Source organism: Platichthys flesus, chromosome 4 (assembly GCF_949316205.1).
Source record: "Platichthys flesus chromosome 4, fPlaFle2.1, whole genome shotgun sequence".
Taxonomy (NCBI): domain Eukaryota; kingdom Metazoa; phylum Chordata; class Actinopteri; order Pleuronectiformes; family Pleuronectidae; genus Platichthys; species Platichthys flesus.
The window spans coordinates 15,490,971-15,518,210 of record NC_084948.1 but is presented as its reverse complement, the minus strand read 5'-3'; the positions used below and the strand labels follow the sequence as shown (position 1 = coordinate 15,518,210).

The following is a 27,240-nucleotide window of genomic DNA, read 5'->3' as shown; positions in this document are numbered from 1 at the left end:
GCGACCGGAAGACATCTACCTAGAAATCATGACTTAAAAGGAAAGCGCCCCCTGGTGGCATCAGGAAATGTCTTGTTTGTGTACATCGTGCGCTTTGATTTATTTGTCGGAGAGCTTTCATCACATCAATTTAAAATTTAGACGGGTGGCATCACAACAAGATGGAGATCTAAAGTTATCAAAGAAACAACTTTTCGACACACCGTCTGACTGTGGCGGGGCGTCAAATCAGCTCACCATGACACACGAAACCGCTTAAAGGGGACATATTCGCTTTAAAGGGGACATATTATTTCCATTTCAACACAGTTGATATGGTTCCTTGGGGTCTTAATGAAATGTCTGTAAAATATTTTGGTAAAAATACCCCAAGGATAATTTAAAACAGCACCTTTTTACTCTGTCTAAAACAGACCTCCTCAGATCAACCCGCCCCCATCTTACCCCACCCCCTTTCACCCCTCTCATCCCTCCCCCTTCTCACCCCTCCCCCCTCTCATGGAGGTGTAGGACATGTGCTTGAATGTGTTCTCACTACAGAATGCATTCAACATCTATAGGGCAGATTATGGGCCTCGTGAAAATTTACGTAATCTGGGGTATTTGGAAATGGGTGTGGCAAAATGGCTCAACAGCGCCACCAACGGTGCTTTCCCTCATTTACGGAGAAACACCTCATTTAGCATTCACTGATCCGCACGAAATTGAAGACAGTTGTGTATCATCACCAGATGCACAAAAAACGCGCCGGAGCAATATGAAAAACGCAACAGGAAGCACGCCATTTTCGATTTCGTGGCCATTTTGGTCATATTCCATAATCTTTTACTTTGATATACTTCTCGTACAGCTTTCATCACATCAACTGAAAATTTAGACGAGCGTCATCACAACAAGATGGAGATCTAAAGTTATCAAAGAAACAACTTTTCGTCACACTGTCTGACTGTGGCGGGGCGTCACATCAGCTCGCCATGACACACGAAAACGCTTTAACTTCCGTGTTCATGGGTCCATCTCCCTCAAACTACATGTGTGTATCATCAGCCCCCCTCCCTTGAAGATATTCAGATGGTTTTAAAGAATGGGCGTGGCAAAATGGCTCAACAGCGCCACCAACGGAGCTTCCCCTCATTTATGGAGAAACACCTCATTTAGAATTCACTGATCCTCAAGAAATTGAAGACAGTTGTGTATCATCACCAGATGCACAAAAAACGCGCTCGGAGCAATTTGAAAAACGCAACAGGAACCCCGCCATTTTCTATTTGGACCATATTCCATGTTTTTTATTTTCAAGTACTTCTTGGAGAGCTTTCATCAGATCAACTGAAAATTTAGACGAGTGTCATCACAACAAGATGGAGATCTAAAGTTATTGAAAGATCAATTTTTCGCCACACCGTGTGACCGTGGCGAGGCGTCAAAATGTGACTAAACGCCATCAAAACACAAGCTTCTGTATCTTGGACATATTTGGTCCAATCGAGTTCAAACTACACATGTAAGACAAGAAGCGCGACCTGATGACATCAACAAAGACACCATGACTTAAAATCATAGCGCCACCTGCTGGCTACAGGAAGTGAAGCGTTTATATCGCAGCAGTGCGCAAATGCATGTAACGCTGAGACGAGCGCTTGGTCATCGAACGTTCTCTCTTCCCCGACCGCAACAGACTTGAAATTGCCTGTGCTCGGGCCCGTTAGTGCTACAACGTAGCCCTAGTTATTATTATTTTTCTTCGCTCAGTGAATTGGCTTTTTGAGGGCTTTAACGTGCTCAAAAAGTTTCTAAAGTGTACAGTAAATTACAAATGTGTGCAAGTTTACGTTTTCTGAAGTATTTTGAAAAGGGCGTGGCAAAATGGCTCAAGAGCGCCACCTACGGAAAAGCCCCTCATTTAGCATTCACCGATCCTCAAAAAAAACATAGACTATTGTGTCTCATGACAAGATGCACAAAAAAGTCCATCAGTGCATTATGAATAACGCAGCAGGAAGCCCGCCAGTTTGACTTTAGTGGCCATTTCGGTCATATTCCATATTTTTTCTTTGATGTACTTGTCGTACAGCTTTCATCAGATCAACTTCAAATTTAGACGATCGTCATCACAACAAATTGGAGATCTAAAGTTATTGAAGGATTACGTTTTAGCAAAACCGTCTGACCGTGGTGTGGCGTTAAAGTTTGATGAAACGCCATCAAAACACAAGCTTCCATATTTCAGACATATTTTGTCCAATTGAGTCCAAACTAGACACATACGACAAGAATCGCGACCAGAAGACATCGGTGCAGAAATTGTGACTTACAATCACAGCGCTCCCTGGGGGCAACAGGAAATGTCTTGTTTTTAAGACGTGTTATGTTTTTATGTACTACTCGGAGACCTTTAATCAATCAACTTAAAAATTAGATGAGACTCTACAAAACAAGATGAAGATCTAAAGTTATCAATATTTAAACTTTTCATCACACCGTGTGACCATGGTGAGGTCTCAAAGTTCGACTAAACGCCAATATAAGCAAGCTTCTGTAACTTAGACATATTTTGTCCAATCGACTCCAAACTACACATATAAGACAAGAGTCGCGACCGGAAGACATCTACCTAGAAATCATGACTTAAAAGGAAAGCGCCCCCTGGTGGCATCAGGAAATGTCTTGTTTGTGTACATCGTGCGCTTTGATTTATTTGTCGGAGAGCTTTCATCACATCAATTTAAAATTTAGACGGGTGGCATCACAACAAGATGGAGATCTAAAGTTATCAAAGAAACAACTTTTCGACACACCGTCTGACTGTGGCGGGGCGTCAAATCAGCTCACCATGACACACGAAACCGCTTAAAGGGGACATATACGCTTTAAAGGGGACATATTATTTCCATTTCAACACAGTTGATATGGTTCCTTGGGGTCTTAATGAAATGTCTGTAAAATATTTTGGTAAAAATACCCCAAGGATAATTTAAAACAGCACCTTTTTACTCTGTCTAAAACAGACCTCCTCAGATCAACCTGTTTTTAAGGCCCCGCCCCCCTCTCACCCCGCCCCCATCTTACCCCACCCCCTTTCACCCCTCTCATCCCTCCCCCTTCTCACCCCTCCCCCCTCTCATGGAGGTGTAGGACATGTGCTTGAATGTGTTCTCACTACAGAATGCATTCAACATCTATAGGGCAGATTATGGGCCTCGTGAAAATGTACGTATTCTGGGGTATTTGGAAATGGGTGTGGCAAAATGGCTCAACAGCGCCACCAACGGTGCTTTCCCTCATTTACGGAGAAACACCTTATTTAGCATTCACTGATCCGCACGAAATTGAAGACAGTTGTGTATCATCACCAGATGCACAAAAAACGCGCTCGGAGCAATATGAAAAACGCAACAGGAACCCCGCCATTTTCGATTTGGACCATATTCCATGTTTTTTATTTTCAAGTACTTCTTGGAGAGCTTTCATCAGATCAACTGAAAATTTAGACGAGTGTCATCACAACAAGATGGAGATCTAAAGTTATTGAAAGATCAATTTTTCACCACACCGTGTGACCGTGGCGAGGCGTCAAAATGTGACTAAACGCCATCAAAACACAAGCTTCTGTATCTTGGACATATTTGGTCCAATCGAGGTGCAAACTACACATGTAAGACAAGAAGCGCGACCTGATGACATCAACAAAGACACCATGACTTAAAATCATAGCGCCACCTGCTGGCTACAGGAAGTGAAGCGTTTATCTTGCAGCAGTGCGCAAATGCATGCAACGCTGAGACGAACGCTTGGTCATCGAACGTTCTCTCTTCCCCGACCGCAAAAGACTTGAAATTGCCTGTGCTCGGGCCCGTTAGTGCTACAACGTAGCCCTAGTTATTATTATTATTATTATTAGGGCCCGAGCACCGAATGGTGAGAGGCCCTATTGAATCTGTAAGGATTTTTATTATTATTATTATTATTATTATTAGGGCCCGAGCACCGAATGGTGAGAGGCCCTATTGAATCTGTAAGGATTTTTATTATTATTATTATTATTATTATTATTATTAGGGCCCGAGCACCGAATGGTGAGAGGCCCTATTGAATCTGTAAGGATTTTTATTATTATTAGGGCCCGAGCACCGAATGGTGAGAGGCCCTATTGAATCTGTAAGGATTTTTATTATTATTAGGGCCCGAGCACCGAATGGTGAGAGGCCCTATTGAATCTGTAAGGATTTTTATTATTATTATTATTATTATTATTATTATTAGGGCCCGAGCACCGAATGGTGAGAGGCCCTATTGAATCTGTAAGGATTTTTATTATTAGGGCCCGAGCACCGAAATCGGTGGGAGGCCCTATTGAAATTGAAATGATTATTATTATTAGGGCCCGAGCACCGAAATCGGTGAGAGGACCTATTGAAATTGAAAAGATTATTATTATTATTATTTTTCTTCGCTCAGTGAATTGGCTTTTTGAGGGCTTTAACGTGCTCAAAAAGTTTCTAAAGTGTACAGTAAATTACAAATGTGTGCAAGTTTACGTATTCTGGAGTATTTTGAAAAGGGCGTGGCAAAATGGCTCAAGAGCGCCACCTACGGAAAAGCCCCTCATTTAGCATTCACCGATCCTCAAAAAAAACAAAGATTATTGTGTATCATGACTAGATGCACAAAAAAGTCCATCAGTGCATTATGAATAACGCAACAGGAAGCCCGCCAGTTTGACTTTAGTGGCCATTTTGGTCATATTCCATATTTTTTCTTTGATGTACTTGTCGTACAGCTTTCATCAGATCAACTTCAAATTTAGACGATCGTCATCACAACAAATTGGAGATCTAAAGTTATTGAAGGATTACGTTTTAGCAAAACCGTCTGACCGTGGTGTGGCGTTAAAGTTTGATGAAACGCCATCAAAACACAAGCTTCCATATTTCAGACATATTTTGTCCAATTGAGTCCAAACTAGACACATTCGACAAGAGTCGCCACCAGAAGACATGGGTGCAGAAATTGTGACTTACAATCACAGCGCCCCCTGGTGGTAACGCGAAATGTCTTATTTTGGTACGTGTTATGTTTTTATGTACTACTCAGACAGCTTTCATCAGATCAACTTAAAAATTAGATGAGACTCTACAAAACAAGATGAAGATCTAAAGTTATCAGAATTTAAACTTTTCATCATACCGTGTGACCGTGGTGAGGTCTCAAAGTTCGACTAAACGCCAATATAAGCGAGCTTCTGTAACTTAGACATATTTTGTCCAATCGACTCCAAACTACACATATAAGACAAGAGTCGCGACCGGAAGACATCTACCTAGAAATCATGACTTAAAAGGAAAGCGCCCCCTGGTGGCATCAGGAAATGTCTTGTTTTGGTCATCTTACTCTTTGATGTATTTCCCTCCAGCCACTTTACTAAACCATGTCAAACTGTGTCAAATTGGTCTCAAGATATTGATAATGTAGGCATAACATTATTGTGACTTTTCATCATGCAGATTGTTAATGGCGTGGCATCAAAGTTCATCAGCTCATCATGACCTATGAAACCCATTTTAACAGAGTTACCCTGAACGCAGCATGAGACCGCTTTCGGTTTGTTACGTCTCACACTTGGATGTATTTCTCCTCATTCACTTTGCTAAACCATGTCAAACTGTGTCACATGGGTCTCAATATATTGATAATGTAGGCATAACATTGCTGTGAGTTTTCATCATGCGGATTATTCATAGCTTTGCAGCAGACTTCTTCAACTCGCCATGACAAACGAAGCTGCATTTAACACAGCTGCAAGTGAACGCCTCATGAGTTACGTCGTCACAAGCTGCGGAGCTGTGTATCACGAAGAACCGGAGAACGGTTGGCGAGTCTGGATAAGAGCGCGGCGGCGGAGTCACTGTGGACGTTGTTCGCTCAGCAGGTTAGAGTGTGGGACTCAAAGCTTTTTTCCCCCGTCCGTCGTGTCTTTTCCTGTGTGAACTCTGCCGCTCTCAACAGCAGCACTGGCTATGAGCTAGCTCCTGCTACCTCCAACGAAGCATCTCTCAACTGCTACGTAAGTTAAACGGACACTTCTGACTGACTGTGATGATAAGCAAAAGAGACACTGTGGATGTGTGATGTGTTGTACTGCATTTGTTTGATCTGTTTACTAATACTAGCTCTAATAAATACTGTATAAATTATATTTTGCTCCTGAATTGAACTGTGTTAAAGGGGTTCACATGGAAAATATATGTTCAATTATGTAAAGGGTGATTTTTGTTACTATTATACTAATGGAGATTTAGCACTTGCTACACATTGTAAGAGCAGCTGTTCAAAGGAGCACTACGTCTTTTAAGGCTCTTTATTCAGAGTCACGGTGTTGATGTCCTGTCATGTGTTACAGTGAAAAATAACCGTGTCTCCCACCTTCAGTATTTAAATCGTTAATCTCAGACAGACTTCACTGAATTCTTTTGTTAAATATGAGTAAGTCATAGCCTTGTAACTTTACTAGAACAGACAGTGTCATACAGAGTTGTGGGTTTATATGCACTACCTATTTCCTAATCTGAAATGATTATGCTCTGATTAACTTTGAACTAATATTTTATTTTTACCATTTAAAAGTCTGTTAATTACTTAACCTGGCCCATGTATGACTTTACATATCTGTGTATTGGTTTCATGTTCCTCTAGAAGGTCCAACTTGACACACAACTTGAATCCAACCAGACTGAACACTGACTCCAGGTACAGACCTGATTTCATTACTTAAAAACAATCAAAGTATTGCACATAATACATAATGTATTAAATTATAATGCAATACTTTTAATGTGAAATAGCTCCATTAAAAACATTCATTGTCATGGTAGTGCACGTTTTAATCCAAAAGCATATTCAAATACACAGTTGAATATCCACAGAAAATAAGATTACACACTTTGTTCATATGTAACTCTTCCTCTACAATAATGACGATCACTTTCATGTTTCCTATCATTTTATTAGGGACAGACGAGCCTGAAGGACACAGCTGTGATGACCATGTTCTGTCTCTTATGGCAAAGCAGAAATATAAAACACTGGGTTCTTATCTAAAGTGTATCAAATCAGATCTCCACCATGTTGCTGCTGAGGACATCAGGTGCTGCAGTTCTTCATCTATGAAGAGAAAAAACGCACTGTTAAAGAATGTTTTGTGTTGTGTATAAAGCACAACAGATTTCAGATAGAACTGTTGTACTGTGGTCTTGGTTTATATCCTCATGGTGAAATGTACATATTTTAAGTCCCTTCTGATAAAAGTGCTGAAAGAAATACAACATTGTACAAATACATAAAATGTCTTTCTACCTCATCAGTACTATTCAAGGTGATAATCTCCCACAGACCTATTGATAACAGTCCAAATCAAGTATTTCCACTTCTCTCAGTGTGAAAACATAATTCTATAATTAATTTGAGAACTGTTTACAACACTGATGTGTGGAGATTAAAATCATACCTAAACTGTCTAATTCACTGTAAAACTCCATGACATTCGCAGGCCATCTGTAGTTAAGGGAGCAACGCATGGAGTGATGTGTAGATTACTAGTTTGATGATGCATGAGGAGAGGCGGTGGTCGAGTGGCAGAAACTTGGACTATGGGCAGAGAAGGTCTCTGGTTCGTCTTTGGTTCGACTCCATGGAGAGACAACAAAAGTCGAACCTGGATTGATCTGTCCAAAAATCCAAGAGTCTCCCTACCCTCTCTAGTGCCCATGAGCAAGGCACCTCACTCCCCCAACATCTGCTCCCCCGAGCGCCGTACATGGTCGCTCACTGCTCTGTGTGTCCTGCACCAGATGGGTAAAAAGCAGCGATTAAATTTCCCTACCTGCATGAGTGTGCCTTTGCATGTCTGTGCATGTGTTTGGGATGAATAAATGGATTTTAATCTTAATCTTTTAATCTTAATCAGTTGTCTTCCAGTTGACCAGCATGAAGCTGCAGATCTCCACCATGTTGCTGCTGGGGACATCAGGAGCTGCATTAATGAGGAGCAGAAGCGTACTGTTATGAATGTTTTGTGTTGTTTATGAAGCACTACTTATTTCAGCTAGAACCGATGTACTAGGGTCTGGGTTTGTATCCTAATGGTTAAATGCACATACTTTAAATCGCTTTTGATAAAACGTGACAAAGAAATACAACATTGTACACATAGATAAAATGTCTTTCTACCTCATCTGTAATATTCAAGGTGATGATCTCCCACAGAGCTGTTGATAACAGTCCACATCAAGTCTCTCCACTTCCCTCAGTGTGAAAACATAATTATATAATTAATTGGAGAAGTGTTTACAACACTGATGTGTGGACATTATAATGTTATCACTACTGTCTAATTCACTCTACAACTCCATGACAGACTAAATAAACAATGTGAAAATAGTAATGGCGGATATACCATCCTGTATCAGAATATTGGTGAAACAGTTACTATCACATGAAACGTACACGTGTAGCGTATTGATAGTAACTCATTAAAAAAATAATGTCACAACCAAAACATTGCTTCAATCTGTTCATTAGACGTGATAAATAAACGGTAACTTTTATAACAATTACATATTACAAAAAACTTGAGGCATGTAAGCATATGATGATAGATAAAGCAATAGGTTATGTTGGATAGTTTCAAGGTTACTTACCTCTAGTTCAGCACCAGCGGCTGGCCAGAAGAAGTGGAGCGATCTTCCTTGCCGCACAGGGCAAACGCAGGCAATGTGGAGACGAGCGCTTGGTCATCGAACGTTCTCTCTTCCCCGACCGCAACAGACTTGAAATTGCCTGTGCTCGGGCCCGTTAGTGCTACAACGTAGCCCTAGTTATTATTATTTTTCTTAGCTTAAATGAATTGGCTTTTTGAGGGCTTTAATGTGCTCAAAAAGTTGTAGGAGTTTGCAGTAAATTCGAAGGCGGCGTAAAATTACGTATTCTGGAGTATTTTGAAAAGGGCGTGGCAAAATGGCTCAAGAGCGCCACCTACGGAAAAGCCCCTCATTTAGCATTCACCGATCCTCAAAAAAAACAAAGATTATTGTGTATCATGACTAGATGCACAAAAAAGTCCATCAGTGCATTATGAATAACGCAACAGGAAGCCCGCCAGTTTGACTTTAGTGGCCATTTTGGTCATATTCCATATTTTTTCTTTGATGTACTTGTCGTACAGCTTTCATCAGATCAACTTCAAATTTAGACGATCGTCATCACAACAAATTGGAGATCTAAAGTTATTGAAGGATTACGTTTTAGCAAAACCGTCTGACCGTGGTGTGGCGTTAAAGTTTGATGAAACGCCATCAAAACACAAGCTTCCATATTTCAGACATATTTTGTCCAATTGAGTCCAAACTAGACACATTCGACAAGAGTCGCCACCAGAAGACATGGGTGCAGAAATTGTGACTTACAATCACAGCGCCCCCTGGTGGTAACACGAAATGTCTTGTTTTGGTACGTGTTATGTTTTTATGTACTACTCAGACAGCTTTCATCAGATCAACTTAAAAATTAGATGAGACTCTACAAAACAAGATGAAGATCTAAAGTTATCAGAATTTAAACTTTTCATCATACCGTGTGACCGTGGTGAGGTCTCAAAGTTCGACTAAACGCCAATATAAGCGAGCTTCTGTAACTTAGACATATTTTGTCCAATCGACTCCAAACTACACATATAAGACAAGAGTCGCGACTGGAAGACATCTACCTAGAAATCATGACTTAAAAGGAAAGCGCCCCCTGGTGGCATCAGGAAATGTCTTGTTTTAGTCATCTTACTCTTTGATGTATTTCCCTCCAGCCACTTTACTAAACCATGTCAAACTGTGTCAAATTGGTCTCAAGATATTGATAATGTAGGCATAACATTATTGTGACTTTTCATCATGCAGATTGTTAATGGCGTGGCATCAAAGTTCATCAGCTCACCATGACCAATGAAACCCATTTTAACAGAGTTACCCTGAACGCAGCATGAGACCGCTTTCGGTTTGTTACGTCTCACACTTGGATGTATTTCTCCTCATTCACTTTGCTAAACCATGTCAAACTGTGTCACATGGGTCACAATATATTGATAATGTAGGCATAACATTGCTGTGAGTTTTCATCATGCGGATTATTCATAGCTTTGCAGCAGACTTCTTCAACTCGCCATGACAAACGAAGCTGCATTTAACACAGCTGCAAGTGAACGCCTCATGAGACTCTGAAAAAAGTTACGTCGTCACAAGCTGCGGAGCTGTGTATCACGAAGAACCGGAGAACGGATGGCGAGTCTGGATGAGAGGACGGCGGCGGAGTCACTGTGGACGTTGTTCGCTCAGCAGGTTAGAGTGTGGGACTCAAAGCTTTTTTCCCCTCTCCCGTTGTGTCTTTTCCTGTGTGAACTCTGCCGCTCTCAACAGCAGCACTGGCTATGAGCTAGCTCCTGCTAGCTCCAACGAAGCATCTCTCAACTGCTATGTAAGTTAAACGGACACTTCTGACTGACTGTGATGATAAGCAAAAGAGACACTGTGGATGTGTGATGTGTTGTACTGCATTTGTTTGATCTGTTTACTAATACTAGCTCTAATAAATACTGTATAAATTATATTTTGCTCCTGAATTGAACTGTGTTAAAGGGGTTCACATGGAAAATATATGTTCAATTATGTAAAGGGTGATTTTTGTTACTATTATACTAATGGAGATTTAGCACTTGCTACACATTGTAAGAGCAGCTGTTCAAAGGAGCACTACGTCTTTTAAGGCTCTTTATTCAGAGTCACGGTGTTGATGTCCTGTCACGTGTTACAGTGAAAAATAACCGTGTCTCCCACCTTCAGTATTTAAATCGTTAATCTCAGACTGACTTCACTGAATTCTTTTGTTAAATATGAGTAAGTCATAGCCTTGTACCTTTACTAGAACAGACAGTGTCATACAGAGTTGTGGGCTTATATGCACTACCTATTTCCTAATCTGAAATGATTATGCTCTGATTAACTTTGAACTAATATTTTATTTTTACCATTTAAAAGTCTGTTAATTACTTAACCTGGCCCATGTATGACTTTACATATCTGTGTATTGGTTTCATGTTCCTCTAGAAGGTCCAACTTGACACACAACTTGAATCCAACCAGACTGAACACTGACTCCAGGTACAGACCTGATTTCATTACTTAAAAACAATCAAAGTATTGCACATAATACATAATGTATTAAATTATAATGCAATACTTTTAATGTGAAATAGCTCCATTAAAAACATTCATTGTCATGGTAGTGCACGTTTTAATCCAAAAGCATATTCAAATACACAGTTGAATATCCACAGAAAATAAGATTACACACTTTGTTCATATGTAACTCTTCCTCTACAATAATGACGATCACTTTCATGTTTCCTATCATTTTATTAGGGACAGACGAGCCTGAAGGACACAGCTGTGATGACCATGTTCTGTCTCTTATGGCAAAGCAGAAATATAAAACACTGGGTTCTTATCTAAAGTGTATCAAATCAGATCTCCACCATGTTGCTGCTGAGGACATCAGGTGCTGCAGTTCTTCATCTATGAAGAGAAAAAACGCACTGTTAAAGAATGTTTTGTGTTGTGTATAAAGCACAACAGATTTCAGATAGAACTGTTGTACTGTGGTCTTGGTTTATATCCTCATGGTGAAATGTACATATTTTAAGTCCCTTCTGATAAAAGTGCTGAAAGAAATACAACATTGTACAAATACATAAAATGTCTTTCTACCTCATCAGTACTATTCAAGGTGATAATCTCCCACAGACCTATTGATAACAGTCCAAATCAAGTCTTTCCACTTCTCTCAGTGTGAAAACATAATTCTATAATTAATTTGAGAACTGTTTACAACACTGATGTGTGGAGATTAAAATCATACCTAAACTGTCTAATTCACTGTAAAACTCCATGACATTCGCAGGCCATCTGTAGTTAAGGGAGCAATGCATGGAGTGATGTGTAGATTACTAGTTTGATGATGCATGAGGAGAGGCGGTGGTCGAGTGGCAGAAACTTGGACTATGGGCAGAGAAGGTCTCTGGTTCGTCTTTGGTTCGACTCCATGGAGAGACAACAAAAGTCGAACCTGGATTGATCTGTCCAAAAATCCAAGAGTCTCCCTACCCTCTCTAGTGCCCATGAGCAAGGCACCTCACTCCCCCAACATCTGCTCCCCCGAGCGCCGTACATGGTCGCTCACTGCTCTGTGTGTCCTGCACCAGATGGGTAAAAAGCAGCGATTAAATTTCCCTACCTGCATGAGTGTGCCTTTGCATGTCTGTGCATGTGTTTGGGATGAATAAATGGATTTTAATCTTAATCTTTTAATCTTAATCAGTTGTCTTCCAGTTGACCAGCATGAAGCTGCAGATCTCCACCATGTTGCTGCTGGGGACATCAGGAGCTGCATTAATGAGGAGCAGAAGCGTACTGTTATGAATGTTTTGTGTTGTTTATGAAGCACTACTTATTTCAGCTAGAACCGATGTACTAGGGTCTGGGTTTGTATCCTAATGGTTAAATGCACATACTTTAAATCGCTTTTGATAAAACGTGACAAAGAAATACAACATTGTACACATAGATAAAATGTCTTTCTACCTCATCTGTAATATTCAAGGTGATGATCTCCCACAGAGCTGTTGATAACAGTCCACATCAAGTCTCTCCACTTCCCTCAGTGTGAAAACATAATTATATAATTAATTGGAGAAGTGTTTACAACACTGATGTGTGGACATTATAATGTTATCACTACTGTCTAATTCACTCTACAACTCCATGACAGACTAAATAAACGATGTGAAAATAGTAATGGCGGATATACCATCCTGTATCAGAATATTGGTGAAACAGTTACTATCACATGAAACGTACACGTGTAGCGTATTGATAGTAACTCATTAAAAAAAATAATGTCACAACCAAAACAAGACTGTCGAGTTATCTTGCTTCAATCTGTTCATTAGACGTGATAAATAAACAGTAACTTTTATAACAATTACATATTACAAAAAACTTGAGGCATGTAAGCATATGATGATAGATAAAGCAATAGGTTATGTTGGATAGTTTCAAGGTTACTTACCTCTAGTTCAGCACCAGCGGCTGGCCAGAAGAAGTGGAGCGATCTTCCTTGCCGCACAGGGCAAACGCAGGCAATGTGGAGACGAGCGCTTGGTCATCGAACGTTCTCTCTTCCCCGACCGCAACAGACTTGAAATTGCCTGTGCTCGGGCCCGTTAGTGCTACAACGTAGCCCTAGTTATTAGGGCCCGAGCACCGAAATCGGTGAGAGGACCTATTGAAATTGAAAAGATTATTATTATTATTATTTTTCTTCGCTCAGTGAATTGGCTTTTTGAGGGCTTTAACGTGCTCAAAAAGTTTCTAAAGTGTACAGTAAATTACAAATGTGCGCAAGTTTACGTTTTCTGAAGTATTTTGAAAAGGGCGTGGCAAAATGGCTCAAGAGCGCCACCTACGGAAAAGCCCCTCATTTAGCATTCACCGATCCTCAAAAAAAACAAAGATTATTGTGTATCATGACTAGATGCACAAAAAAGTCCATCAGTGCATTATGAATAACGCAACAGGAAGCCCGCCAGTTTGACTTTAGTGTCCATTTTGGTCATATTCCATATTTTTTCTTTGATGTACTTGTCGTACAGCTTTCATCAGATCAACTTCAAATTTAGACGATCGTCATCACAACAAATTGGAGATCTAAAGTTATTGAAGGATTACGTTTTAGCAAAACCGTCTGACCGTGGTGTGGCGTTAAAGTTTGATGAAACGCCATCAAAACACACGCTTCCATATTTCAGACATATTTTATCCAATTGAGTCCAAACTAGACACATACGACAAGAGTCGCCGCCAGAAGACATCGGTGCAGAAATTGTGACTTACAATCACAGCGCCCCCTGGTGGCAACAGGAAATGTCTTGTTTTTGGTACGTGTTATGTTTTTATGTACTACTCAGACAGCTTTCATCAGATCAACTTAAAAATTAGATGAGACTCTACAAAACAAGATGAAGATCTAAAGTTATCAATATTTAAACTTTTCATCATACCGTGTGACCGTGGTGAGGTCTCAAAGTTCGACTAAACGCCAATATAAGCGAGCTTCTGTAACTTAGACATATTTTGTCCAATCGACTCCAAACTACACATATAAGACAAGAGTCGCGACCGGAAGACATCTACCTAGAAATCATGACTTAAAAGGAAAGCGCCCCCTGGTGGCATCAGGAAATGTCTTGTTTTTGTACATCGTGCGCTTTGATTTATTTGTCGGAGAGCTTTCATCACATCAATTTAAAATTTAGACGGGTGGCATCACAACAAGATGGAGATCTAAAGTTATCAAAGAAACAACTTTTCGACACACCCTCTGACTGTGGCGGGGCGTCAAATCAGCTCACCATGACACACGAAAACGCTTAAAGGGGACATATTCGCTTTAAAGGGGACATATTATTTCCATTTCAACACAGTTGATATGGTTCCTTGGGGTCTTAATGAAATGTCAGTAAAATATTTTGGTAAAAATACCCCAAGGACAATTTAAAAAAGCACCTTTTTACTCTGTCTAAAACAGACCTCCTCAGATCAACCTGTTTTGAGGGCTTTAATGTGCTCAAAAAGTTGTAGGAGTTTGCAGCAAATTCGAAGGTGGCTTAAATTTACGTATTCTGGAGTATTTTGAAAAGGGCGTGGCAAAATGTCTCAAGAGCGCCACCTACGGAAAAGCCCCTCATTTAGCATTCACCGATCCTCAAAAAAAACATAGACTATTGTGTATCATGACTAGATGCACAAAAAAGTCCATCAGTGCATTATGAATAACGCAACAGGAAGCCCGCCAGTTTGACGTTAGTGGACATTTTGGTCATCGTCCATATTTTTTCTTCGATGTACTTGTCGTACAGCTTTCATCAGATCAACTTCAAATTTAGATGATCGTCATCACAACAAATTGGAGAGCTAAAGTTATTGAAGGATTACGTTTTAGCAAAACCGTCTGACCGTGGTGTGGCGTTAAAGTTTGATGAAACGCCATTTAAACACAAGGTTCCATATTTCAGACATAGTTTGTCCAATTGAGTCCAAACTAGACACATACGACAAGAGTCGCGACCAGAAGACATCACTGCAGAAATTGTGACTTAGAATCACAGCGCCCCCTGGTGGCAACAGGAAATGTCTTGTTTTTAAGACGTGTTATGTTTTTATGTACTACTCGGAGAGCTTTCATCAGATCAACTTAAAAATTAGATGACACTCTACAAAACAAGATGAAGATCTAAAGTTATCAATATTTAAACTTTTCATCATACCGTGTGACCGTGGTGAGGTCTCAAAGTTCGACTAAACGCCAATATAAGCGAGCTTCTGTAACTTAGACATATTTTGTCCAATCGACTCCAAACTACACATATAAGACAAGAGTCGAGACCGGAAGACATCTACCTAGAAATCATGACTTAAAAGGAAAGCGCCCCCTGGTGGCATCAGGAAATGTCTTGTTTTTGTACATCGTGCGCTTTGATTTATTTGTCGGAGAGCTTTCATCACATCAATTTAAAATTTAGACGGATGGCATCACAACAAGATGGAGATCTAAAGTTATCAAAGAAACAACTTTTCGACACACCGTCTGACTGTGGCGGGGCGTCAAATCAGCTCACCATGACACACGAAAACGCTTAAAGGAGACAAATTCGCTTTAAAGGGGACATATTATTTCCATTTCACCACAGTTGATATGGTTCCTTGGGGTCTTAATGAAATGTCTGTAAAATATTTTGGTAAAAATACCCCAAGGATAATTTAAAACAGCACCTTTTTACTCTGTCTAAAACAGACCTCCTCAGATCAACCTGTTTTGAAGGCCCCGCCCCCCTCTCACCCCGCCCCCATCTTACCCCACCCCCTTTCACCCTTCTCACCCCTCCCCCCTCTCATGGAGGTGTAGGACATGTGCTTGAATGTGTTCTCACTACAGAATGCATTCAACATCTATAGGGCAGATTATGGGCCTCGTGAAAATTTACGTATTCTGGGGTATTTGGAAATGGGTGTGGCAAAATGGCTCAACAGCGCCACCAACGGTGCTTTCCCTCATTTACGGAGAAACACCTCATTTAGCATTCACTGATCCGCACGAAATTGAAGACAGTTGTGTATCATCACCAGATGCACAAAAAACGCGCCGGAGCAATATGAAAAACGCAACAGGAAGCACGCCATTTTCGATTTCGTGGCCATTTTGGTCATATTCCATAATCTTTTACTTTGATATACTTCTCGTACAGCTTTCATCACATCAACTGAAAATTTAGACGAGTGTCATTACAACAAGATGGAGATCTAAAGTTATCAAAGAAACAACTTTTCGTCACACTGTCTGACTGTGGCAGGGCGTAACATCAGCTCGCCATGACACACGAAAACGCTTTAACTTCCGTGTTCATGGGTCCATCTCCCTCAAACTACATGTGTGTATCATCAGCCCCCCTCCCTTGAAGTTATTCAGATGGTTTTAAAGAATGGGCGTGGCAAAATGGCTCAACAGCGCCACCAACGGAGCTTCCCCTCATTTATGGAGAAACACCTCATTTAGAATTCACTGATCCTCACGAAATTGAAGACAGTTGTGTATCATCACCAGATGCACAAAAAACGCGCTCGGAGCAATTGGAAAAACGCAACAGGAACCCCGCCATTTTCGATTTGGACCATATTCCATGTTTTTTATTTTCAAGTACTTCTTGGAGAGCTTTCATCAGATATACTGAAATTTTAGACGAGTGTCATCACAACAAGATGACATCAACAAAGACACCATGACTTAAAATCATAGCGCCACCTGCTGGCTACAGGAAGTGAAGCGTTTATCTTGCAGCAGTGCGCAAATGCATGCTGAGACGAGCGCTTGGTCATCGAACGTTCTCTCTTCCCCGACCGCAACAGACTTGAAATTGCCTGTGCTCGGGCCCGTTAGTGCTACAACGTAGCCCTAGTTATTATTATTTTTCTTAGCTTAAATGAATTGGCTTTTTGAGGGCTTTAATGTGCTCAAAAAGTTGTAGGAGTTTGCAGCAAATTCAAAGGCGGCGTAAAATTACGTATTCTGGAGTATTTTGAAAAGGGCGTGGCAAAATGGCTCAAGAGCGCCACCTACGGAAAAGCCCCTCATTTAGCATTCACCGATCCTCAAAAAAAACATAGACTATTGTGTATCATGAGTAGTTGCACAAAAAAGTCCATCAGTGCATTATGAATAACGCAACAGGAAGCCCGCCAGTTTGACTTTAGTGGCCATTTTGGTCATATTCCATATTTTTTCTTTGATGTACTTGTCGTACAGCTTTCATCAGATCAACTTCAAATTTAGACGATCGTCATCACAACAAATTGGAGATCTAAAGTTATTGAAGGATTACGTTTTAGCAAAACCGTCTGACCGTGGTGTGGCGTTAAAGTTTGATGAAACGCCATCAAAACACGGGCTTCTATATCTCAGACTTATTTTGTCCTATCGAGTCCAAACTACACACATAAGACAAGAGTAGAGATATGAAGACATCTATACAGAAATCGTGACTTAAAGTGACAGCGCCCCCTGGTGACAGCAGGAAAAGTCTTGTTTTTGTCACGTTTTATGTTTTTATATACTAGTCGTACAGCTTTTATCAAATCAACTTAATATTTAGACGACTGTCATCACAACAAAATGAAGATCTAAAGTTATTGAAAGATCGACTTTTCGTCAAACCGTGTGATTGTGGCGTGGCGCTAAAGTTTGATGAGACTTCGGTGAAACGCACTAAAACACGAGCTTCTGTATCTTGGACATATTTTGTCTAATCAAGTCCAAACTAGACACATAAGACAATAGTTGCGATATGAAGACATCTATACAGAAATCGTGACTTAAAATGACAGCGCCCCCTGGTGGCAGCAGGAAATGTATAGCTGACACTCTGATGTATTCCTGCTCATCCAATATGCAAAACCATGTCAAACTTTGTTTAATGGGTTTCAAGACATTGATAATGTAGCCATAAGATTATTGTGACTTTTTATCATGCGGTTTATTAATGGCATGGCTTGAAAGTTCATCAGCTCGTCGGAGAGAGTCCCATTGAATCCCATGTTAAAATGCCCAATTTTAGAGTAGAATTAAACCTGTTTACAGCATTATTCAAACTTTGGTTTTAGTCTCAATCGCTATGTTCTTCCTTCATTAAAACTCTGAGGGGGTGAACTTTTTCGTAACTACCTCTATATCGCTATAATAAGCGATATAGTGGTTTGAAATTTACGTGACGTCACAGTGAGCTGCGCCCTCCCTTCTCCTTACTTTTTCCTGTGTCATTGAACACAACTCGAGACTTTCGAAACCTCCCACTCAGTATCGGATGAATAACACAGTTTGATGTTTTGCTTGTTCTGCTGACGGACACGTTAAAGACGTCTGCGCTCCCGTTTCTGTGGTAAGTCAAGCTCAGTATTTTATTTAGATGTGTAGAAGTGATTCGCAGGGTGTTTTAGTACCATGCATTCGAGCTAACGTCCGTTAGCATGGAGGCTAAATACGAACTCCGATCTGGGGCATTAACTCCTGTTTAATGCGAACGGCACTATTACCGACACACACCGATATGAACCGACATGAGTAGGTCCGCCCAGCAGTGGCATGCGTTAGTTTATGAGGTTAAATCTGAGACAGGAGACTGTGTGTGTCCGGTGAATTAGCTCCATCAGGATATCTATTGCTATAAAATGGTTTCACTCGCCAAGGCATTTGACTTGACAATGTTACACAGTTAGTTATTCTACTGAAACAGACTTACAGTGATCAATTGAAACGTGCGTATTTAAAGTCACATCTGTATTTTAAGAGCAGATGTTTAAAGGGGAATTCAACTTCCAAAGCTCTTTATTCAGAGTATTGTTATGATGTCTTACAGAGAAAGCTAAACGTTCTGCTGCCTGCACTGTTTACATTGTAATCTCAGGCAGATTTCACTGAATTGTTCTGTTAAATATAAATAAATTATAGCCTTGTATCTTTATTAGAACAGACAGTGTAATAGAGAATTTGATGCTGATGTACACTAACTATTTCCTAAGCTGAAATGATTATGCTCTGATTAACTTTGAACTAATATTTTATTTTTACCATTTAAAAGTCTGTTAATTACTTAACCTGGCCCATGTATGACTTTACATATCTGTGTATTGGTTTCATGTTCCTCTAGAAGGTCCAACTTGACACACAACTTGAATCCAACCAGACTGAACACTGACTCCAGGTACAGACCTGATTTCATTACTTAAAAACAATCAAAGTATTGCACATAATACATAATGTATTAAATTATAATGCAATACTTTTAATGTGAAATAGCTCCATTAAAAACATTCATTGTCATGGTAGTGCACGTTTTAATCCAAAAGCATATTCAAATACACAGTTGAATATCCACAGAAAATAAGATTACACACTTTGTTCATATGTAACTCTTCCTCTACAATAATGACGATCACTTTCATGTTTCCTATCATTTTATTAGGGACAGACGAGCCTGAAGGACACAGCTGTGATGACCATGTTCTGTCTCTTATGGCAAAGCAGAAATATAAAACACTGGGTTCTTATCTAAAGTGTATCAAATCAGATCTCCACCATGTTGCTGCTGAGGACATCAGGTGCTGCAGTTCTTCATCTATGAAGAGAAAAAACGCACTGTTAAAGAATGTTTTGTGTTGTGTATAAAGCACAACAGATTTCAGATAGAACTGTTGTACTGTGGTCTTGGTTTATATCCTCATGGTGAAATGTACATATTTTAAGTCCCTTCTGATAAAAGTGCTGAAAGAAATACAACATTGTACAAATACATAAAATGTCTTTCTACCTCATCAGTACTATTCAAGGTGATAATCTCCCACAGACCTATTGATAACAGTCCAAATCAAGTCTTTCCACTTCTCTCAGTGTGAAAACATAATTCTATAATTAATTTGAGAACTGTTTACAACACTGATGTGTGGAGATTAAAATCATACCTAAACTGTCTAATTCACTGTAAAACTCCATGACATTCGCAGGCCATCTGTAGTTAAGGGAGCAACGCATGGAGTGATGTGTAGATTACTAGTTTGATGATGCATGAGGAGAGGCGGTGGTCGAGTGGCAGAAACTTGGACTATGGGCAGAGAAGGTCTCTGGTTCGTCTTTGGTTCGACTCCATGGAGAGACAACAAAAGTCGAACCTGGATTGATCTGTCCAAAAATCCAAGAGTCTCCCTACCCTCTCTAGTGCCCATGAGCAAGGCACCTCACTCCCCCAACATCTGCTCCCCCGAGCGCCGTACATGGTCGCTCACTGCTCTGTGTGTCCTGCACCAGATGGGTAAAAAGCAGCGATTAAATTTCCCTACCTGCATGAGTTTGCCTTTGCATGTCTGTGCATGTGTTTGGGATGAATAAATGGATTTTAATCTTAATCTTTTAATCTTAATCAGTTGTCTTCCAGTTGACCAGCATGAAGCTGCAGATCTCCACCATGTTGCTGCTGGGGACATCAGGAGCTGCATTAATGAGGAGCAGAAGCGTACTGTTATGAATGTTTTGTGTTGTTTATGAAGCACTACTTATTTCAGCTAGAACCGATGTACTAGGGTCTGGGTTTGTATCCTAATGGTTAAATGCACATACTTTAAATCGCTTTTGATAAAACGTGACAAAGAAATACAACATTGTACACATAGATAAAATGTCTTTCTACCTCATCTGTAATATTCAAGGTGATGATCTCCCACAGAGCTGTTGATAACAGTCCACATCGAGTCTCTCCACTTCCCTCAGTGTGAAAACATAATTATATAATTAATTGGAGAAGTGTTTACAACACTGATGTGTGGACATTATAATGTTATCACTACTGTCTAATTCACTCTACAACTCCATGACAGACTAAATAAACAATGTGAAAATAGTAATGGCGGATATACCATCCTGTATCAGAATATTGGTGAAACAGTTACTATCACATGAAACGTACACGTGTAGCGTATTGATAGTAACTCATTAAAAAAAATAATGTCACAACCAAAACAAGACTGTCGAGTTATCTTGCTTCAATCTGTTCATTAGACGTGATAAATAAACGGTAACTTTTATAACAATTACATATTACAAAAAACTTGAGGCATGTAAGCATATGATGATAGATAAAGCAATAGGTTATGTTGGATAGTTTCAAGGTTACTTACCTCTAGTTCAGCACCAGCGGCTGGCCAGAAGAAGTGGAGCGATCTTCCTTGCCGCACAGGGCAAACGCAGGCAATGTGGAGACGAGCGCTTGGTCATCGAACGTTCTCTCTTCCCCGACCGCAACAGACTTGAAATTGCCTGTGCTCGGGCCCGTTAGTGCTACAACGTAGCCCTAGTTAGGGCCCGAGCACCGAAATCGGTGAGAGGACCTATTGAAATTGAAAAGATTATTATTATTATTATTTTTCTTCGCTCAGTGAATTGGCTTTTTGAGGGCTTTAACATGCTCAAAAAGTTTCTAAAGTGTACAGTAAATTACAAATGTGCGCAAGTTTACGTTTTCTGAAGTATTTTGAAAAGGGCGTGGCAAAATGGCTCAAGAGCGCCACCTACGGAAAAGCCCCTCATTTAGCATTCACCGATCCTCAAAAAAAACATAGACTATTGTGTCTCATGACAAGATGCACAAAAAAGTCCATCAGTGCATTATGAATAACGCAGCAGGAAGCCCGCCAGTTTGACTTTAGTGGCCATTTCGGTCATATTCCATATTTTTTCTTTGATGTACTTGTCGTACAGCTTTCATCAGATCAACTTCAAATTTAGACGATCGTCATCACAACAAATTGGAGATCTAAAGTTATTGAAGGATTACGTTTTAGCAAAACCGTCTGACCGTGGTGTGGCGTTAAAGTTTGATGAAACGCCATCAAAACACAAGCTTCCATATTTCAGACATATTTTGTCCAATTGAGTCCAAACTAGACACATACGATAAGAATCGCGACCAGAAGACATCGGTGCAGAAATTGTGACTTACAATCACAGCGCCCCCTGGGGGCAACAGGAAATGTCTTGTTTTTAAGACGTGTTATGTTTTTATGTACTACTCGGAGAGCTTTCATCAGATCAACTTAAAAATTAGATGAGACTCTACAAAACAAGATGAAGATCTAAAGTTATCAATATTTAAACTTTTCATCATACCGTGTGACCGTGGTGAGGTCTCAAAGTTCGACTAAACGCCAATATAAGCAAGCTTCTGTAACTTAGACATATTTTGTCCAATCGACTCCAAACTACACATATAAGACAAGAGTCGCGACCGGAAGACATCTACCTAGAAATCATGACTTAAAAGGAAAGCGCCCCCTGGTGGCATCAGGAAATGTCTTGTTTTTGTACATCGTGCGCTTTGATTTATTTGTCGGAGAGCTTTCATCACATCAATTTAAAATTTAGACGGGTGGCATCACAACAAGATGGAGATCTAAAGTTATCAAAGAAACAACTTTTCGACTAACCGTCTGACTGTGGCGGGGCGTCAAATCAGCTCACCATGACACACGAAACCGCTTAAAGGGGACATATTCGCTTTAAAGGGGACATATTATTTCCATTTCAACACAGTTGATATGGTTCCTTGGGGTCTTAATGAAATGTCTGTAAAATATTTTGGTAAAAATACCCCAAGGATAATTTAAAACAGCACCTTTTTACTCTGTCTAAAACAGACCTCCTCAGATCAACCTGCCCCCATCTTACCCCATCCCCTTTCACCCCTCTCATCCCTCCCCCTTCTCACCCCTCCCCCCTCTCATGGAGGTGTAGGACATGTGCTTGAATGTGTTCTCACTACAGAATGCATTCAACATCTATAGGGCAGATTATGGGCCTCTTGAAAATTTACGTAATCTGGGGTATTTGGAAATGGGTGTGGCAAAATGGCTCAACAGCGCCACCAACGGTGCTTTCCCTCATTTACGGAGAAACACCTCATTTAGCATTCACTGATCCGCACGAAATTGAAGACAGTTGTGTATCATCACCAGATGCACAAAAAACGTGCTCGGAGCAATGTGAAAAACGCAACAGGAAGCACGCCATTTTCGATTTCGTGGCCATTTTGGTCATATTCCATAATCTTTTACTTTGATATACTTCTCGTACAGCTTTCATCACATCAACTGAAAATTTAGACGAGCGTCATCACAACAAGATGGAGATCTAAAGTTATTGAAAGATCAATTTTTCGCCACACCGTGTGACCGTGGCGAGGCGTCAAAATGTGACTAAACGCCATCAAAACACAAGCTTCTGTATCTTGGACATATTTGGTCCAATCGAGTTCAAACTACACATGTAAGACAAGAAGCGCGACCTGATGACATCAACAAAGACACCATGACTTAAAATCATAGCGCCACCTGCTGGCTACAGGAAGTGAAGCGTTTATATCGCAGCAGTGAGCAAATGCATGCAACGCTGAGACGAGCGGTTGGTCATCGAACGTTCTCTCTTCCCCGACCGCAACAGACTTGAAATTGCCTGTGCTCGGGCCCGTTAGTGCTACAACGTAGCCCTAGTTATTAGGGCCCGAGCACCGAAATCGGTGAGAGGACCTATTGAAATTGAAAAGATTATTATTATTATTATTTTTCTTCGCTCAGTGAATTGGCTTTTTGAGGGCTTTAACGTGCTCAAAAAGTTTCTAAAGTGTACAGTAAATTACAAATGTGCGCAAGTTTACGTTTTCTGAAGTATTTTGAAAAGGGCGTGGCAAAATGGCTCAAGAGCGCCACCTACGGAAAAGCCCCTCATTTAGCATTCACCGATCCTCAAAAAAAACAAAGATTATTGTGTATCATGACTAGATGCACAAAAAAGTCCATCAGTGCATTATGAATAACGCAACAGGAAGCCCGCCAGTTTGACTTTAGTGTCCATTTTGGTCATATTCCATATTTTTTCTTTGATGTACTTGTCGTACAGCTTTCATCAGATCAACTTCAAATTTAGACGATCGTCATCACAACAAATTGGAGATCTAAAGTTATTGAAGGATTACGTTTTAGCAAAACCGTCTGACCGTGGTGTGGCGTTAAAGTTTGATGAAACGCCATCAAAACACACGCTTCCATATTTCAGACATATTTTATCCAATTGAGTCCAAACTAGACACATACGACAAGAGTCGCCGCCAGAAGACATCGGTGCAGAAATTGTGACTTACAATCACAGCGCCCCCTGGTGGCAACAGGAAATGTCTTGTTTTTGGTACGTGTTATGTTTTTATGTACTACTCAGACAGCTTTCATCAGATCAACTTAAAAATTAGATGACACTCTACAAAACAAGATGAAGATCTAAAGTTATCAATATTTAAACTTTTCATCATACCGTGTGACCGTGGTGAGGTCTCAAAGTTCGACTAAACGCCAATATAAGCGAGCTTCTGTAACTTAGACATATTTTGTCCAATCGACTCCAAACTACACATATAAGACAAGAGTCGCGACCGGAAGACATCTACCTAGAAATCATGACTTAAAAGGAAAGCGCCCCCTGGTGGCATCAGGAAATGTCTTGTTTTTGTACATCGTGCGCTTTGATTTATTTGTCGGAGAGCTTTCATCACATCAATTTAAAATTTAGACGGGTGGCATCACAACAAGATGGAGATCTAAAGTTATCAAAGAAACAACTTTTCGACACACCCTCTGACTGTGGCGGGGCGTCAAATCAGCTCACCATGACACACGAAAACGCTTAAAGGGGACATATTCGCTTTAAAGGGGACATATTATTTCCATTTCAACACAGTTGATATGGTTCCTTGGGGTCTTAATGAAATGTCAGTAAAATATTTTGGTAAAAATACCCCAAGGATAATTTAAAAAAGCACCTTTTTACTCTGTCTAAAACAGACCTCCTCAGATCAACCTGTTTTGAGGGCTTTAATGTGCTCAAAAAGTTGTAGGAGTTTGCAGCAAATTCGAAGGTGGCTTAAATTTACGTATTCTGGAGTATTTTGAAAAGGGCGTGGCAAAATGGCTCAAGAGCGCCACCTACGGAAAAGCCCCTCATTTAGCATTCACCGATCCTCAAAAAAAACAAAGATTATTGTGTATCATGACTAGATGCACAAAAAAGTCCATCAGTGCATTATGAATAACGCAACAGGAAGCCCGCCAGTTTGACTTTAGTGTCCATTTTGGTCATATTCCATATTTTTTCTTTGATGTACTTGTCGTACAGCTTTCATCAGATCAACTTCAAATTTAGACGATCGTCATCACAACAAATTGGAGATCTAAAGTTATTGAAGGATTACGTTTTAGCAAAACCGTCTGACCGTGGTGTGGCGTTAAAGTTTGATGAAACGCCATCAAAACACACGCTTCCATATTTCAGACATATTTTATCCAATTGAGTCCAAACTAGACACATACGACAAGAGTCGCCGCCAGAAGACATCGGTGCAGAAATTGTGACTTACAATCACAGCGCCCCCTGGTGGCAACAGGAAATGTCTTGTTTTTGGTACGTGTTATGTTTTTATGTACTACTCAGACAGCTTTCATCAGATCAACTTAAAAATTAGATGAGACTCTACAAAACAAGATGAAGATCTAAAGTTATCAATATTTAAACTTTTCATCATACCGTGTGACCGTGGTGAGGTCTCAAAGTTCGACTAAACGCCAATATAAGCGAGCTTCTGTAACTTAGACATATTTTGTCCAATCGACTCCAAACTACACATATAAGACAAGAGTCGCGACCGGAAGACATCTACCTAGAAATCATGACTTAAAAGGAAAGCGCCCCCTGGTGGCATCAGGAAATGTCTTGTTTTTGTACATCGTGCGCTTTGATTTATTTGTCGGAGAGCTTTCATCACATCAATTTAAAATTTAGACGGGTGGCATCACAACAAGATGGAGATCTAAAGTTATCAAAGAAACAACTTTTCGACACACCCTCTGACTGTGGCGGGGCGTCAAATCAGCTCACCATGACACACGAAAACGCTTAAAGGGGACATATTCGCTTTAAAGGGGACATATTATTTCCATTTCAACACAGTTGATATGGTTCCTTGGGGTCTTAATGAAATGTCAGTAAAATATTTTGGTAAAAATACCCCAAGGACAATTTAAAAAAGCACCTTTTTACTCTGTCTAAAACAGACCTCCTCAGATCAACCTGTTTTGAGGGCTTTAATGTGCTCAAAAAGTTGTAGGAGTTTGCAGCAAATTCGAAGGTGGCTTAAATTTACGTATTCTGGAGTATTTTGAAAAGGGCGTGGCAAAATGTCTCAAGAGCGCCACCTACGGAAAAGCCCCTCATTTAGCATTCACCGATCCTCAAAAAAAACATAGACTATTGTGTATCATGACTAGATGCACAAAAAAGTCCATCAGTGCATTATGAATAACGCAACAGGAAGCCCGCCAGTTTGACTTTAGTGGACATTTTGGTCATCGTCCATATTTTTTCTTCGATGTACTTGTCGTACAGCTTTCATCAGATCAACTTCAAATTTAGATGATCGTCATCACAACAAATTGGAGAGCTAAAGTTATTGAAGGATTACGTTTTAGCAAAACCGTCTGACCGTGGTGTGGCGTTAAAGTTTGATGAAACGCCATTTAAACACAAGGTTCCATATTTCAGACATAGTTTGTCCAATTGAGTCCAAACTAGACACATACGACAAGAGTCGCGACCAGAAGACATCACTGCAGAAATTGTGACTTAGAATCACAGCGCCCCCTGGTGGCAACAGGAAATGTCTTGTTTTTAAGACGTGTTATGTTTTTATGTACTACTCGGAGAGCTTTCATCAGATCAACTTAAAAATTAGATGACACTCTACAAAACAAGATGAAGATCTAAAGTTATCAATATTTAAACTTTTCATCATACCGTGTGACCGTGGTGAGGTCTCAAAGTTCGACTAAACGCCAATATAAGCGAGCTTCTGTAACTTAGACATATTTTGTCCAATCGACTCCAAACTACACATATAAGACAAGAGTCGAGACCGGAAGACATCTACCTAGAAATCATGACTTAAAA

The 27,240-nt window shown here is 40.2% G+C and overlaps 2 long non-coding RNA genes across 2 annotated transcripts; both read left to right on the top strand.

Moving 5' to 3' along the window:
- Positions 1-6,075: 6,075 nt before the first annotated feature.
- LOC133951373 (uncharacterized) lies at positions 6,076-8,519 on the top strand. The gene is made up of 3 exons (XR_009920449.1): positions 6,076-6,747; positions 7,009-7,144; positions 7,964-8,519. It is a non-coding gene; the product is annotated as an uncharacterized LOC133951373 (long non-coding RNA).
- Positions 8,520-19,232: 10,713 nt separating this feature from the next.
- Positions 19,233-20,937, top strand: LOC133951409 (uncharacterized). The gene is made up of 3 exons (XR_009920454.1): positions 19,233-19,408; positions 19,670-19,805; positions 20,625-20,937. It is a non-coding gene; the product is annotated as an uncharacterized LOC133951409 (long non-coding RNA).
- The last annotated feature ends 6,303 nt before the right edge of the window (positions 20,938-27,240 follow it).